A 17,916-nucleotide genomic window follows, 5' to 3' on the forward strand; every position below is an offset into this window, starting at 1 on the left:
CAGCAATGTTTTGTAGTTTTCAGTGTACAGAGAACTGTGAACATTTCTCAATCACAAACCACCATAAGGAAGGATGACCAATGTCTTCAAGACTAACTTAAAAGCACCAGAGGCTTAAGCCCCTGTATCGGTTTATGGCAATTCAATGCAGGGGCTGTAAAGAGGGGATGATAGTACCTATTTCCTAGAATTGTGATCATTAAATGAGAGGGCACAAGTATGCAGTTTAATATAGCACAGGCTATGGGTCAAACTGCCTGGGTTCAAATCCCTCACTTACAGCTGAACGATCTTAGGAAATTCACGATCCATCTAGAACTCAGTTTTCTGATCAGCAAAATGCAGAAAATACTAGCACCTTCCTTATAAGTGTTCTCATGAGGGTCAAATGAGCTTGTTAAACACTTAAAATTATATATTCTTGTCATGTAGTAAGCCACAAATAAATGTTAGCAATGGGTGTTGATTTTATCATTAATAGTACTTAAACAGCATCTGAAACATAGTAAGCACCCAGTAAAGGGTAGATTTTATTATTAGCTTATACGGCTAAACTAGGCTACTTGGTTAACACCTTCAGGTATGCCTCCCTTCTGATTTGAATATCGCAGACTGAACTGTTTTCTGGAAGGAGGTTTATTCTTAAAAGACCTGACCCTGATACTGAACACAGACCCCCCATTCTACAATCTGGATGTTGCATTTCTTTTTCTCTCATTGTTTTTAAAATCCTTAGAAAGCTAACTCTTTCATGAAGACGCATCTACTTGCTATAGGGTAAAGAAGGGTCCAGGTTACATACTAGACTGGTTTTGAGGTGTGATATGATATCCAAGTCCAGGAAGACTTTTTGCACCTATTGTCACCCAGCACTCCTACTCTCCACCACTGCACACGCGCACACGCGCACGCACACACACACACACACACACATAATCTCCCTCCTGGCTTGCTGACACATACTGCCCAATTGGAAACCCATTTCTGTGCTTGATGACTTTGTTCCCTATAAAATCACAAATTACCTTTGAAGGAAAAATAATCATTAACTTATTCAGGTATGTGACAGTATAAAGTAATAGAAAGAGCCCTGGACCAGAAGAGTAAAGGTTTGGGTCCTAATCCTAGCTACCTTTTTCCCTCTCTCTGTAACCTAAGATTCCACTTAAGCTCTCTGCTATACAATAAAGGGATAATGGATTTGAGCCATTCATTCATTCAGCAAATCTTACACAGCCAGGTGTTGTTTAAAGTGGAGATGTAGCAACGAACAAAACAAAATTCCTGCTCCCACAGAGCTTATATTCAAGTCAGAGAGACAGATAATAAGCAAACACATACGTAATTGACTGTCAAGGAGTGGGACATTATAAGCATAAAAATAAAGCAGGGTAAAGAAATGGAAAATGAAAAGAAATGCTAGTTTGGTAGAGTGTTAAAGTTAAAGAGTGTTAAAGTTCTGGCAGAGTGTTAAAGTTAAGTTCTAAAGTTTTAAAGTGTTAAGTTTTGGTAGAGTGTTAAAGTTCTTTCTGAGGCAGTGGCAGTCCAGTCGAGACCTGAAGAAAGTGAGTGGTGTCAGTTATAGAGAAAAAACTAGTGGTTGCAAATGGGAAGAGGGAAGGGGGGAGGGGCAAGATAGGAGTAGGGGATTCAGAGGCACAAGTTACTATGTATAAAATAAATAAGCTACAAGGATATCTTGTACAGCACGGGGAACAGAGCCAATATTTCGTAATAACTTTAAATGAGTATAATCTATAAAAATTTTGAATCACTATGTTGTACACCTGAAACTAATATAATATTGTAAATCAACTATACTTTAATAAAAAATTTAGTGAGTTATGTGACATGGGGCTAGCTGGTAGAAGAACATCCCAGACATGGGGAGTGGTCAACGCAAAGGTCATAAGGTAGACATGGGCTCAAGGAAAAGAAAACATGTTCAAGGAAAATAAAAGAGTCCCATATGGTTGCAGTAAAGAGATAGTTGGAGGGGGGTCTAGGGGCCAAATCATATGGGGCATCGTAAGCCAGCATAGTGACTTTCGAGTGTATTCAGAGTGAGATGGGAAATCACGGGGGGTTTGAGCAGGGGAATAACAAGCTCTGACTTACTCTAGAAAAATCACTGGGGCTGATGTGCTGAGTGCAGACTGTAGGGTGGCCAGAGAAGCAGGAGGAGCCAGAAGGAGCTGTTTCCATGGTGCAGGACAGAGAGCTCTGTGGCTTAGACTAGCAGTGGTGAAAAGAGGTAAGAAATGAATGCTTGGAACATTTGTTAAACAGGTGTAGGGTGTGGGTTGCATGTTGTGGAATAAGAAAGGAATAAAGGATGATTTCGATACTTTGGCCTGTGCAAAAAGAGGATGCCATTTACTGAGATATAGAAACCTGGAGAAGAAGATGTTTTGAGGGGGCACCCCAAGACTCTGTTTCGGACGCGTGAAGTTGTGGTTGCCCATTAGATGGCCAAGGGGCCGGTCAAGTAGGCGGCTGGATATACAAGGCTGGGCAGCAGGGGAGCAATCAGGGCTAGAGATTTACTTGTGGAGCCATCGGCGTCTGCCTGGTAATGAAATTTATGGCACTGGGTGAGGGAACCCACATGGTGACTATTGCTGGAAAAGAGAAGAGTCCCAAAAAGAAGAGGAGAATCTAGGAAAAGAGTGAAATGGGATAGCCAATGGGGCAGAGGAAAAAGCTGGAGAGCACAGTAACACGGAAGCCCGATTTTAAAAGATTTTCAAGGAGGGAGTGAGCAAAAGCTGCTGAGAGGCTTAAGATGACATTTTTAATCTCTACGGTTCATTACTGGATTAAATGAGATGAACAGCTGGAACAGTGTATTAGGGTACTTTGGGCTGCTGGCCGAGTACCAGAAATCTCACGTAAAAGTAGCTTGAACAATCAGAACGTTTATTATGTCACATGATATAACTCTGGAAGAAGAGTAGTTCTAAATTTGGTCAATTCATTGACTCAAAGATGGCATCAAGGCCCAAGATCCCTTCATCTTTGGGCTCCACTTTCCTTATGGTAGCAAGAGGGTTGCTGCAGCTCTGGATATCACAGCCCTCACAGTGTCCAGAGGTGGGGTAAAGGGAAGAGCCTTTTATTGTGACTCTTCTTTTATGAGTGAGGAAATTTTACTAGCAGCCCCTCTGATGAACTCCCTTTCCAGCTAATGCAGAACGCGTCACACACTCGTGCCTAAGCTCATCTTAGCAGGAAGAATGAAATAAATCAATATTCACATCTTGGGGCTGAGAAACAGCCCAGAGTCTCTTGAAGGACATGGCTACTCTAAGGGTGAAAACAGTCAGAATTCTGTGAGAAAGAAGGGCTTGTAAGAGGGGTTCTTTGTCCGATGACTGATACCATCTGCAACGCAAGTGCTCGGCGTTCCCAACATGCCCGTCTTTCCTCCACAGCGATGACACAAATATTTATGAATAAATATGCATTATCTCTCAGCCAAGCTGAAGAGATTTTTCTCCTCGGAGTACTGTTCAAGCAACTATTGAAACACTCACCTTTGCCTACCATAGCATCATAGATCTGGGGATCAGAAGAGGCCTTGAAGGTCTGTGTATCCTCAATATAAAGTCGCCACGACTTTGCGTATTAGACAAGGTCCCAGCTAGAAATATATGATATATCCAAATTATCCTAATTTAACAGGAACTCAGAGGATTTGATGCCAGGGCCAGCTACGAGAGAGGGCTGGGCAGAGCAAAACCACAGGGTGGTACGGCCACCGGGGCTGGTACCTGAGGCCTCCCTGGGAAGAGGCCAAGCGCACTGAAGGGCGGCCACCCAACTGGAGCTCAGCCTTTGTCGGGGGCCCAGCCAGCCCGTAGCAACCTTGCAGGATGAGGGAAGACAGGGAATCAACACCCTGACCTCACCTCCTCCCTCCCTCCAACTAGAAGCCGGAGGGCAAGGAAGCCCATCCACGGAGTCCCTACAGGTGAGAGTCTGGGCCACAGAGACGGGGAGAGAAGGGTGGAGACGGTTCTGGAAGGGCGAATAGAGGATATCTGGCCTGCCCTGTAAGGGAAGACCAGCCACTCCGAAGCCACTCATTTCACCTTGGGACAACTCTGACTGCTGAAAAGTTCCCCATCAACCTGGGGGTCCATACAAAACAGGTCTAACTCTTCGTCTCCATGACGATGCTTTAGTTAGAGGACAGCAGCCCACCCATCTCACAGCCAAGTGCTGGCACGAAAGTCACTGAGACTTTAGCTTAGTCCTTGACCCCAGCATCCAGTGGAAGTTGAAAGTCAGGGTCTACATCTGTGGTTCTCAACCAGGGGTGATATTGCCCCCCAGGCAATGTCCGGAGACATCTTTCATTGTTACGACCTGGGGGAAGGGCTGCTACTGGCACCTAGTGGGTAGAGGCCAGGGATGCTGCGAAACGTCCTACAACACACAGGACAGCCCCCCACGAGACGATGCGACCCCAAGTGTCACCAGTGCCGAGGATGAGGCACTCAGCAGGAACTGTCTGTGCAAGGCTGTCACCGTAAGACGGTCCCCAGGAGCCACACCCTGAAGTTCCCCCAGAGGACCTGGGCTGAAGCTTTATTTTCATGGTGAAATAACCATGAAAAAACCATAATAAAAAAACCATAATAAAACCATAATAAAAAAACCATAATAAAAAAAGAGCACTAGGGCCCTGTGAGAGCAGGGAGGGGGGAGAGGCATTAGTGGGAGTAGAGGAGCAGGGGTGAGGCGGGTGAAAGGAGAAGAGGGGCCCTTGCTTGCGTTGGAATGGCCATTGTTGAGTTTCCCCTCGGTCAGTGCCCCTGCTTCTGAGCTCCTGGTGGGTGGGGAGGGGGTGCGGTGAGTGGACCAGCGCCAGCCACGGGGCAGCGTGCAAACCGTCATCACATCCCACGTTAGCTTTGTGCAGGCAAGCATGTAAACAAGAAGACCAGCCACAAGAAACATAAGAAAGGAATAAAAGTTGTTTGGTCTGCCGCCAGGAACAGATTGTTGGAATATTCCAACCCCAGTCCAAAAGGAACAAGCAACAATAACAACTAGGAGACCGCATCCGACATTCAGATACACGAAGCCTGCGTCTTCCTTGTGCCGACCGTTTCCAAGAGGACCAGCCGCTGGCAGCACCCTCTGTTTTTACAAAGGCCTAGCACCCATGTGCGGACTGAAAAATATAAAAATGTCCACTGTGACCATGAATCAAGAGCAGGTGAGCTTAGCTTCTGCTAAAGGTCAGCAAGTGTATTTTGATAAACATTTGCTGTCAAACAGCAATTCCTCCTTTATCTGGCATCTATAGATCAATCAGAAATATTGTATTGTAACTGTATCTTCCAGGTACCTGACTCTACCTTATTTAAGAATAACATTACTGATGTAATCTTTGGGGGTAAAAAGTTTTCTAAAAGGTATACATGTCCTTTGCTTCAAGAAACAAAGTATATTGACAATAATTCTACCTTTTAAAGTGACTCGGGACAATTACTATAATGTAGTAATAAGAAAAAAATAAAATGTCTTCAGACTTCGGAGCAGTTTTGCCAGGCACTAAATGAACCCAGATCGTGCTTTATTTTTTATTTATTTTTTTGGTTCTTGGGCAGACTCTCCATGGCTCCTCTTCACCCTCCATTCGGATAGCTGCCAGCTGTTACCCTTTACTTATATCACCAGGCCTGTCCACTCATCATCCCTGCCTTCCAGTAACTGCTGCTGTGGGTTAGGACAGTTCTCAGATGCTCAGATTTGGGCAGCATTCTGAAATCTCCTGGGAGCTTAAGAAATTTTCCAGCCTGGGTTCCACCTCCAGAGTTGTGAAAGCATTAGTCTAGGGCATGGCCTGGGCATAGGGATAGATGAAAACTCCCCAGATGATTCTGTTGTACAACCAAGGCTAAGAACCACTGCGATGGGAAATTTGATAGCCTATCCTGTCATAATTAGGCATCAAACGAGAGTGAATTGTGATCTGAGACATCTGCCTATGAATAAGCTTTAGTAAGTGAACCTTTGGGGCATGTATTTTAGAGGTCTTTGGGTCTCACTTTCTCATTTTTAGCTGTGCTCCAGGGAAGTGACTCAAGCTAGAGAAAGGTAGGATGATTCAGTGGTTAAGTACTCAGAGTCTAGAGTTCAAATACCTGGGTTCAAAGTTGACTCTGCCACTTACTGTGTGACCTTGGGCAAATGTCTTAACCTTTCTGTGCCTTGGCCTCATCAATAAAGTTTAAGGATTAAGTGGGTCAGTGCACACACAGGACTGAGAATAGAGCCTGGCACATAATAACACTCAACAAAGTTAGTGTTATCAGTTCAGGGTTTGGCAAGAAACAAATTTTAAACACTTCAGATGGTCAAGGAGTTGAGATGGAGATGTGGGCAAGGTTAAGGGAGCAAACCTGGGGTACCATGGCATCCAGAGACTGGCCGCGGTGGGAAGTTGTAACTAGCCTAGGCTGGAAGGGGAAGGGCAGCAGTAGCGTTAACAGAATCCAGTGGAAGCTGAGGCTGTAGAGAGACATGGCAACTGTCAAAGAGGAGACACAGAAGCAGGGACGGAGCAGGGAAGAAATGCCATGACCTCTCTCTCCTTCCAACCTCTGAACCCAGGGAGAAGCCAGGGGGCAGAGGGGAAGCGGCCCTCAGGCGTCACCCTCCCAGGGCACAGAGCTGAGCAGAAAAGAGGGGAGAATGAATCTGAGTGGGTAAGGAGGCAAACGGAGAAAAACCAGCACACGTATCTGTTATGAATTATTACCTGAGCTGCAAAGTCACCAGAGAAAGTTCCTGTTGCCCTAGCGTGGATGAACTTGACATGGCATCCGCTGTAGAATCAGACAGAGAATTGCCCCTCAAACCACACTCATTCTGGGAGAAAGGTGCTATCACCACAGACCTTCCGTGCCAAACTGAGATGGCTACACATGGCTGTGGGCAGAAGTCCAATTTCTAAAAAGTATCCTAAGCTCTTTGGGTGTTTCAGGGCTCAGAGCAGAGCCCCTCCTCCCTACGGACTAGCTCCTGCTCCTGTCTGAGCCCTTTTCCCACTTGCTCACCCTGGTCTGTTTCCCGTCCCCTGCACCTGTGCTTCAGAAAACAGAGCTCCTGGCTCCCTCCCTTTGCTACACATTGAAACACATTCCTGAGCCTGACTGGCAGCATACTTTGGAATGTCTTCCTCCATCTCTTCCCCACCCCAAACACCACCTCTTTCTTCTCACTCATGAATGTTGACCTTTTGTCCAATAAAGACTCCAGTCTTCCAACCGCCCACTTTCTACTTAAGTAGCCATTCTCCGATGTGTTTACATTTGACCGACAAAACAGCCCTTGGAGTCTCACTACCTACGAGTCCTGAGCTGCTTAAATAGAAGCAGAAGCCCCTATCTGCCAGCGGCTTCTAGACAGAGGGCTCGGGGTGGCTTTCCCCGTAGACATCTACGCAGTGTGACAGGTTCCTCTCCATGTTTTGCCACTGCCCCATATTGCAAATGAAAATGATTAACTTGTAGATTCACGCCTGGGTGCATCTGGAACGTTCAGATTCTGTGCTGATACACAGGCTCGGTTGCACTGGAGACCCTGCCATGACCCTGTCCTCATTTCCATCATCATGTTTTCTCCAGATCCTATAACTAGATATTCCTTGACCAGATTTAATTGAACTATTCATCCTCATTACTCCATTATGTTCATTCCAGATTCCTTCGGACTCATGCTTTCCATCACATACACACTGTGCTATCATAACAGCCACTGTTTGGCTCTGTTCCCCCTCGGGAGCCTGGCAAATGTTACTACTGGGCTCTTCTGAATAAAGAGAGAAGATGAAACCCCTCCTGTCCCTCTCCCAGGACAGAGGTGCCCGTAAGCAAAAGCATCACAGGGGTGGTGCCAATGCCCCAAGAAAGAGCTGGATTGAAGTTAAGAGAGGCCTGGTGAGATTTGAGTTGGCAGGATTTTGACTGCTGATGCGGGGTCAGAGTGAGCCAGAAACATTAATAGCAGAAATAGCAGCACTCATAGACACATAGGCCCTAGGGATTCAATAGATCCTGACCCTTAAGGAGCTTACATTTTAGATAAGGAGGGAGGATACAGCACGCGCACACACATACACACACACACACACACACACACATACTACTAATAATGCAGGCTAGCATAGGATGAATGCCAATTAAATAGTATGTAAATAATAGTGATTGAATTGCATTTTAAAAATCTGTAATGTAAGCATTTCCCTTAATCAAGGTTGGTTTTCTACCCAGGTAATTTCCATTTCAAATGGTATAGGTGGGATTTTTACTATACTTCTTAATCCATCTCTGTTTTTATATGCATGATTTCAGTGGCTGAAAGATGTCTCCCATTTCCAAATCTAGTTTATTTATTTTTTTTTTTTTAATTTTTTTTTTTTTTTTAATTTTACTTATTTATTTATGGCTGTGTTGGGTCTTCGTTTCTGTGCGAGGGCTTTCTCTAGCTGTGGCAAGTGGGAGCCACTCTTCATCGCGGTGCGCGGGCCTCTCACTATCGCGGCCTCTCTTGTTGCGGAGCACAGGCTCCAGACGCGCAGGCTCAGTAATTGTGGCTCACGGGCCCAGTTGCTACGCGGCATGTGGGATCTTCCCAGACCAGGGCTCGAACCCGTGTCCCCTGCACTGGCAGGCAGACTCTCAGCCACTGCGCCACCAGGGAAGCCCCCCAAATCTAGTTTATTGATTGAAATTTTGAATTCATGTCACATTCACGAATTTACTCAAGATCAGTATCCATCAGTATCTGAAGACTTGTCTTAAGATGATGTCAAGACAAGAATACTTTAAAGTAGAAATTATCCAAAGATAAACTCCCTGTTTAAGTTGAAGTATGCATTTTATATCTTCAGTTCTCATTTTTTTTCAAGGTGGGCTCTATTTTAGCAAAGCCAATATCTCCAAGAGCACTACCCCTCATTTGTCCACCTGTGTCACTAGAAAAGACAAGGTCCAATACTGAGTAATATGAGTGATTTTGAAGAATGTCTCAGCTTTCGGGTCATAGTGATGAACGTTATTAGAAGTAAATGATGAACTTGTCATGGTGACATCTGCTCTGTTTGTTTGGTTTTTTTTCATAAATTTATTTATTTATTTTTGGCTGCATTGGGTCTTTGTTGTGGTGCACGGACTTCTCATTGTGGTGGCTTCTCTTGTTGCAGAGCACAGGCTCTAGGTGCGCGGGCTTCAGCAGTTGTGGCACACAGGCTTAGTTGCTCCGTGGTATGTGGGATCTTCCCAGACCAGGGATCGAATCCGTGTCCCCTGCATTGGCAGGTGGATTCTTAACCACTGCGCCACCAGGGAAGTCCCTGCTCCGTTCGTTTTGATGCTCTGTCTGCATTTTTATCACAGCACCTCTCACAAGATGCTGTGCTTGCTCGCCACGCACGTGGTGGCTTTCTCCCTGCACCGTGAGCTCTTGGGGAACATGCAGTGGGTCTTATTCAGCTTGGCCTTCCCAACATGGAATACTTTGTGTGCTTTGTGTTCAGCAGGCCAGGGAGGGGTGGATGAATGAATTGATCAAATAACTGACTAATGGAAAATGGGAAAACATAGGCATTCAAGCTCCTGGAGAGCAGGAATAGGTTTAGGAGTAATTGTGGGAAAGGGAGGAGGTGTCCATAACCTTCCCTGGCAACGAGGCCCAGAGTGTGGTACCAGCCGTAGCCCCATTTGCACCGAGGGGTTAACTGAGCCAGTGACTGGGGACTGGGGAGTCTCTTCCTGGGCTGGGAAAAGATCTTAGGGGCAAGGCCTTCATCCCCCTTCAGACACATGGCAAAGACGCTCCATGATGATTGGGCAGCCTAGACAAGGACCAGATTACTTAGTCCCTGATACCACGATTATCATGATTATCATTCTATCATTACTCCCATAAAACTTGAAGACCAGATTATGTGTAAAACTAAGGTACATTCGAAAGGCTCCTAACAAGTAATAATTCAAATTCTAACCTAGTTCTCAGGTTTGACATAGAAAGAGTTGAAGAATATGGTCTCAAAAGGACATTTAGATTTGGTTTGAAAACATTTCAAGAAAATTATTAAGGACCATAAGCCCCGTAGCGTTCTGTGATTTAACTGGAGCTTGTGCCTGAATGCCATTATTACACAGGGAGGAAGTGTCATTAACCACTAATGCAGGCAGCCTCTTCTCTTGGCTCAAGTTGGGGAAATGCTACTGAGGAAGGAACAGACCCAGCACAAGTGGTCAGAGCCCTTGAGTGCAGGAATCACATCCATGGAGGTCAGCTGGTCCAGACGGACAGAGTCATTTTCCAGGGAACAACCACACATTGAACGTGCTGAGAACTGCTAACAGGTGCTCTACTGGTTACGGATGTCAGTCCTGCCTCCAGCTGTGGGATCAGTTCCTTGATAACAATGACGTCATACTGAGTCACTGGCAGAATGGAATTTGCCAGCAGGAAAGGAGCAGTGAGTTGATGGCTGACGGGCACCACGTCAAAGGCAGTTCAAGTGGGCAGACAGAGATGGGTATGTACGCCTCAGCCTCGGTGGCTCTGTGTGACACATGGCACGATGCCGCTTGCCCTCGCTTTAAGCAAATTCAACCTTTGGTGTACTCTTTTTTATGGAAACCAAATTAGAGAAGGATTATTCATTTATTAAGTACTTTTTCATTTCACCAGAGTCTTAAATAATACCTCTGCACTAGTACTTATAATAATTTTTTAAAATTTCAACATCAATACCCATTTTCAAGAACATAGCTATTGGGACTTCCCTGGTGGTGCAGTGGTTAAGAATCCGCCTGCCAATGCAGGGAACACGGGTTCGATCCCTGGTCCGGGAAGATCCCACATGCTGAGGAGCAACTAAGCCCGTGCACCACAGCTACTGAGCCAGCACTCTAGAGCCCCCGAGCCACAACTACTGACCCCACGTACCACAACTACTGAAGGCTGCGTGCCTAGAGCCCGTGCTCCTCAGCAAAGAGAAGCCACCGCAGTGAGAAGCCCGCGCACCGTAACAAAGAGTAGCCCCCGCTCGCCGCAACTAAAGAAAGCCTGCATGCAGCAACAAAGACCCAACGCAGCCAAAAATAAATAAATAAATAAATTTATAATTTAAAAAAACGAACATAGCTATTATAAAATATACACTCCTGTAAGGAAAGGTAAATAGGTAATCATATGGCTGTTTAATTCACAACACCATAATCTCAGACACCCCTTTCAACAAGCCTTCACCTTGCCTACCCTGAAGAAACCACTTCCTTGACTGAGTTAAACTAGGCAACAATTAAGCAACAGGGATATCTTTCACACCCCAGCACAAAGCTGTGTGGCAGATCCATTCACTTTGGACACACCAAAGGTTTCAGGGTCAAGAGAGAAGTGATTAATCAAACCGGTAGGGAAGAGAAATGAGAATCAAGCAGACAGTTATGAAGACCAGATAAGAAGCACAGCAATCCAATATCTGTGTGGATCAACAATGCTCTCCTCTGCACAGTGCAGAACGTGCAATGAAGTGGGAATAGGATAAGGCCAGAAAGAAAGAAATGGTGCTTTCAACTGCAGTTCCCAAGCATGGCTTTTCTTTCCTTAACTTGGAGAACCGCCCCCCCCCCCCCCCCGCAAGGCCTCATTCCTAGAGCTCTACACCTAGATCACATACCTCCAGGGTCTGTGGAAGCCAAGGCCTGTGCAAGGGGGAGGCAAGGATCCAGCCTGTGGTTAGGGAAAGAGGAAGGAAACATACCTTTTGCCATTGGTGAAAAATGGAATCTTCCCAGTTCATGATCTCGAAGAAAATCCATCAGACAGTGGTATTCTCCATTTTTTTACCTGGTGCTCACACATCCTACCTTAATTTAACACATTGCAAGCCAAGAAGACACATCTGGGTCAACCTGCTGTCAATTGTACTTGTGGCAAGAAACCTGAAAAGTAAGAGGTGATCGCTTTGTTTCCTTTTATTGAAAAAAACAATCATAGCTTTTGGGACGTGCTGAATGTGAAAAGGACATATCGCATCAGTCCCTCCTTCCTTCCACGGGGCTTGGGCAGGTGGGAGGAGCCACAGATTGTGACCAGTGAGGATGGAAGGAGTGACTAGATTTCTTATCTTCGCATAAGGAGCGATCCGTGAGACATGGGGATGCCATGTCTTCAGCTTCGGTAGAGGAGGGGAAACTGAGTCCCCAGGCTCAGGGCCAGTGGAGGAAGCAGAGGGGGAGCACGTCCTGCTCTGGTTTGCCAGGTCTTCCCTGGGCTGTCCTTTGATACGACAGCTATCTTCTGCAGTGGGACCACCTAAGATGAGCTTGGGGAAATGTCTCAATACAAGAACCAGACAGAAATATGCTTTAAGGGAAGGGATGCGTCTTGTTGCTCGTTGTGGTTTTACGATACACGAGCCTGGTTTACACAGCAGCGGTACAGATGCAGCTCTGTATAGTACTGTCATACTTAAACTATGTGCATGTTTACTATTTCCTTACCAATGACAGCTGGAGAAAACGGCTCAGTGAGGTTGGGGAGGAGGGAAGGAAGACGGAGGGAGAATTAAAACATCGGAACAGATGACCTACAACTTCCCTGATGAATGAAGCTCCAGATTCAGTTGTAATGTAATTGGTGTCAAAGTGTCATGACTCTGCGTTTTTCCTTCCAAACACAGAAGGAGTAAGGGTGGACATAAAACAGGACTAAAAATAAAGCAGATGATGTTCTACCTTTACTTCTTACAATTCCAGGGTGTATTTACCCCCTCTCTACACTGGGCCCCTTTTTTTGCAGGTGCAATATTTTAACTGCTTGGAATGCACCTATCGGCCCTTCTCTTGGGGCACTGGTGTCTCCCAAGAGCTCAGATTGCACCTGCTAACTGTTAAGATCCAGATCCAGCTCTGCAGCCAAATCACGCTGCAACCCGGGACAAGCCCACACTGCCCGAGCAGGGCTTTCTGCCCTGCCGAAGACTCAAAAGCAGGGAAAACACATCAGCAAAGGATTCTAAAGTCTTAGGAATATGTCAACCGCGAGCACTAATCAATTGCTGTTTCTCGGCAGCTTCTCTTGGCTTCTATCATCACCTTGGCTTGGAACTCTCTCTCCCACGCCCCACCCACCTCCAAGTCCCTTCTGTCAGCTAATTCCTCTTTTTTTCCCCAATACTCAGCTAAGGTGTTACCTTCTCCTAGAAACCTACCCTGAAATCCTCAAGCAATTCTCTTTCATTGATTCCCCCCTATGGATTCCTAACTATCTCTTTGGGTTTGTCTGTCCAGCTAGACTGAAAACCCTTCGGAGGCAGGAGCAATGTTCTTTTCATCTTTGTGTTCCTAAAACCAATCACCATGGTAGGCACTCAGCTAGTGAATAAATGAGTAACACTAATATATATCTGTAGCCACTTAACCTCCTGGGGTTTCAGCTCGTGAATGCAGACGTGACATTGCTAGGGATGTTGCTGTTCAGGGTAACGTTAAGTGCTCAAGACTTTCTTGGCTTTGCAGCTGCGTCACTGGAGGCTGATAAGCTGTGGCCGAGACCATTCAAGGTCTCCAGGCTGTCCAGAAAGTGTCTGCTTGTTTATTTTAGGTAGATAAGTGTTGCTATTATTCCTGGGAGGGTAGGAAATGCCGGGGGGCTGGAGATCACTGGAGACTTTTTAAATTAGAACAGTGTGAAGATATGTTGGCATCCCTGGCACATTAAAAGTTGGGGGGGAGGGGGCGGGGAGACAGCACATACCCTGCATTTGACGATGCTGTAATTATAGCTTCCCTTAAGAGCAGCTAATAACTACCTACTATGTAGTAACCTCAGGGTAATGAACACTGTAGCTTTGCTTGTTAATTGAAGTTGATAGAAGGCTAGAAGGAGCCTTATGGTACACCTCTTATATCAGGGGAGTATTTTCTCTTTGTTTATCAATAGGGAGTGTTTGTTTACTTTTTATGGCTTACTGTAGGCTTGCACCGGACGAAGTAAAGAGATTATTCTCAGGAAGATCCTTGAGGGAAGAGTCCAGTTATTTGTCGTGAGCACCACCTCAGTATTTAGCCCAGCACAAACCAATAATAAGTGATCCATTTTGTCATCATAATATATGTACCCCTGGGAATAAAAACAAACCAAAACAAGTGGGACAGCTACCATTCTCTCAATCTTCTTCCCAAAGGTCTCACCAGCTTACTAAATAGCCTAAGACATGAGAGAACGTCAGAAACTAATTGTTCAAGTAGTTCCCAGCAGCGAGAATGCCCCATGACCTAATCAAACAGAGAACAGGACAGAACCATGGGGGCAGAGGTTCCAGAGGCCTATGCTGCTATCACCAGCCCTCCCCCAGCCCAAAACCTTCACCAGATACCCAGTTTGTAGTGAACGGGTTAGAGTCACTGACTACAGTTAAATTCAGACCCTTGGGCTTACATTAGATAATCTGAAACTAGAGGAGAACAGCACTTTTGCATGATAAGGAATCTCGGGAATTTGGGCCTTGTCTTTAAGTTCACAAATTCTAATTTCAACTTCGCTGAACTTTCTTATAAACAAGTAAAATTTCTCTTCCTAATTTCAAACAGATTTAAATATCTCTGAAACTAGGTTAAGGAACTAAGATGAAATGAAAATAAAAATAAATTTAGTCCCTTTATTCCAAACACTGGAAAATTCTTTATTATCATTAAAAGCCAACAACTTTAACTTAGTCTTATTTTATTTCCTATGTCTGCTCTTTTATTCCTCTTGTGTTAGAAAGTGAATGCCTTTTACAAGTATAGTGGTTTTATTGTTAACCTTGATTGATAGACGTCCAATATTAAAACCGCTACCTTATAGTTTATAAATCAGAGAATAACTCGATGTAAATTAATTGAAGATCTATTTTCATTTTCTACCATGTTATAGCAAACAAAATAGCAACACTTCTATTGTTATGAATTTCCCAGAAAATACGTCCTTTTGTTTTTTCCATTTGCTGCGTTTCAGTTAGAGGTCGAGGAAATAGAGCTGCTAAAAAGGAGAGAATAGCCAGGCAACTAAGCCACTTGCCTCCTGTTCCCAGATAACGCTGCATTCCAGGATTTGCTCCTAGAAGCCAAAATAAATAAGTAAATAAACACACAAACAAATAAATAAATATTCTCTTTGTCCCGGAACTAATCAGACTCTCGGGAACTTACAGATTAATCAAATGGGTAAGAAATTGATGTATAACCTGGCTCTGACCCCAGACACCTTTCAGATGCGAAAGAATAGGTGGGAAAGTCAGGTGGAGCCCAGGCTAGGCAGCACCCCACAGGTTGGTACTTCTAGAAGGTATTGGGTCGGCCAAAAAGTTCGTTTGGGTTTTTCCATAAGACGGTACGGAAAACCCCGAGCGAACTTTTTGGCCAGCCCAAATAGTTATATTCTAGAAGCTTCCTGCTCTGCTTTGGAATCCCAGAAACTTGCTCTTATCTGTGTCCAGGGGTGACATCAACCAAAATGCAGATGTGCTTAGGGAATCCTCTAGAATGCCTAATCTATTCAAAATACCGTGGACCAGACCAAGCAATCGTGTGGGCGTGATTCCCTCCCAGTTCTCAGGTCGTACGGGAAGCTCTGTCCTAATCTGGAGCCACTTGATTGGTTCACTTTTTGAAATTATTCTCATAAGAAACAGAATGCTGGCATTTCGTGTGATCCCTACCTGAAAACTTACAGAGAAAGCCAAGTAATAACCAGAAGGGGACATTGGACACGGATATATTGTCAGCTCAGGAGGTTTTCATCACATTTTTCAAAGGTTTAGGCCAAGTATCTCTCCAAACCTCAGTTCATTTTCCCTAATTCTGTACATATTCCTGATACCTGATTCTGCCGCCCACATGCCCTGCTCTGTAAAGGGGGTGTCCCAAACAGTAGACAAGTCACTGAGAAGGACATCGTACATTAGTAAATTGACATATTGGCTCATGTCTTGAGTATGTGGGAGCTCCTGAAAGGTGCCCTAGAATAACTGGAAAATTGAAAAGTTAAGATTTCCACTTGAGAGTTAAATTGTAAGCTCAATGTATAGAATACTTCAAAGTATGCTTATTTCTGTGTTCTCCCGAGACTCACAAGAATTGTTCGAAGATGCCATGCAAGATTGCCTTTCTCCCCAGCTGCCAGGGAAAGGAGCTAAAATGGGGGTGAGCGTGCGACTGGCTAATCCCAGGGCAGGTGCGTTTGCCTGGTACACACACCAGGGCTGATGGAGGGAATGAGAGGATTGTCGTCCCTCCTCTCCTGATTTCCTTGTACCTGTTACAAAATCAGATAACAAAATGGCCTGCCTGTGGAAATGATTCATAAACAACACAGTGCTATTTAAATGTAATATGTTAATGGTAACAGAAGTCTTTATTGTTGCTAATACAAAATACCTAAGGTTCCAAATATTACAAATGCTTTATACCTTTAATGTTAAACTAACATTTCTTTGAGAGCTAGTCAAGGCCATAGAGGACGATGATAACTGAATCCAAATCAAGGATAAAATCAGGACGTTGATCCCTTAGAAAATCTAGTGAAAATCAACACAAAATGCCCAGATTTATCCATGACCAGGAGTAGTCATCTTTGAGGTGCTTTGTAAATGTGTGCTAAGGGAGATTTAGGAAATACGTAAGTCCCTGTCAAGGAAGTATCATTTTGCAATAATGTTCAATTACATTGCAAAGTGCGTGGGGAAAGGCTTGTTTGCAAAAAGGCTGGTAGACCACACGGGGTCTAGAGAAAGGGAGCCGAAGAATGTGTCCAGGGACTTCCCTGGCAGTCCCTTGGTTAAGACTCTGCACTTCCACTGCAGGGGGCATGGGGTTCCATCCCTGGTTGGGAAACTAAGATCCCGCAAGCCAAAAAAAAAAAAGAATGTGTCCAAGTCCACGTATGGGCAAGGGGCATACACTGAGCCCTAAGGATTTGTCTTAAGCTTCTTCTCTGAACTATGACTAGAGAACACTATCCTCGTGGTTTTAAAACTTTCCAAGTAAGGGGGAAACTTGCAGGGAGATGGGGCTTTATTTTAGATCCAAGAAAGCTCTAAGATTCTTGCACATGTAATATAACTTGTTCCTAAAAATTGTATGCAAAATTCCCAACCTTAGACTTGCTAAGGCCCGACTGCTGTGGACAAAGGCATTGTCGGGAGAGGCCTCAGAGGTCAGTTGCTTCCCTTTTTACGTTTCTCTACTTAAATTCAATCTATTTTTATGGAATATGCTTAGAAATAAACCTTATTATAAGCCTTAGATATAATATTCAAATATAATGAGTTTACGGAAAATTGAAGAAGGTCGACTCTTCTCCCCCAGATAAGATCCTTATCTCAATAGACATGATAATAGCTTTGTTTTTTCTTTTCATACTTTCTCATTAGTGCTACATCTACACCGCCCCCTTCCCCCTAGGATCTCTGCTATAAATTAATAATATAAGCAGCAATCAGCATATTTAGCTGAAAGCCAAAGCCTCTAACAGCCCTGGATGCCTAGCTTGCTCTCCAGTACCAAAAGATTCTCTACTATCATAAAGCCAATTCTACATCTCTTAAGATATATACATTAGAGCCAAGTCAAAGTACAAGTCTTAAGGCATTATAAAAAGATATTTGGAAACTACACCCCTGCAACCAAGGAAGTGGTAGCTCTTTATTTTGCAGAGACGTCTGACCTCATCAAAACTTCAGACCAAGAATTCAGCTCATCAGTTCATCTGTCATCTATAAGCCCAAGAGTCATTTGTTATTGGCATGATAAAGTCGGATGGCATGTCACAAGCCATTTCCAGGTTGAGTTTTCTTGAAAAGACACATTTGCAGGAAGTGCTGCCAGAGAAATGACTGTG

The sequence above is a fragment of the Balaenoptera acutorostrata genome, chromosome 10, assembly GCF_949987535.1.
Source record: "Balaenoptera acutorostrata chromosome 10, mBalAcu1.1, whole genome shotgun sequence".
Classification (NCBI taxonomy): domain Eukaryota; kingdom Metazoa; phylum Chordata; class Mammalia; order Artiodactyla; family Balaenopteridae; genus Balaenoptera; species Balaenoptera acutorostrata.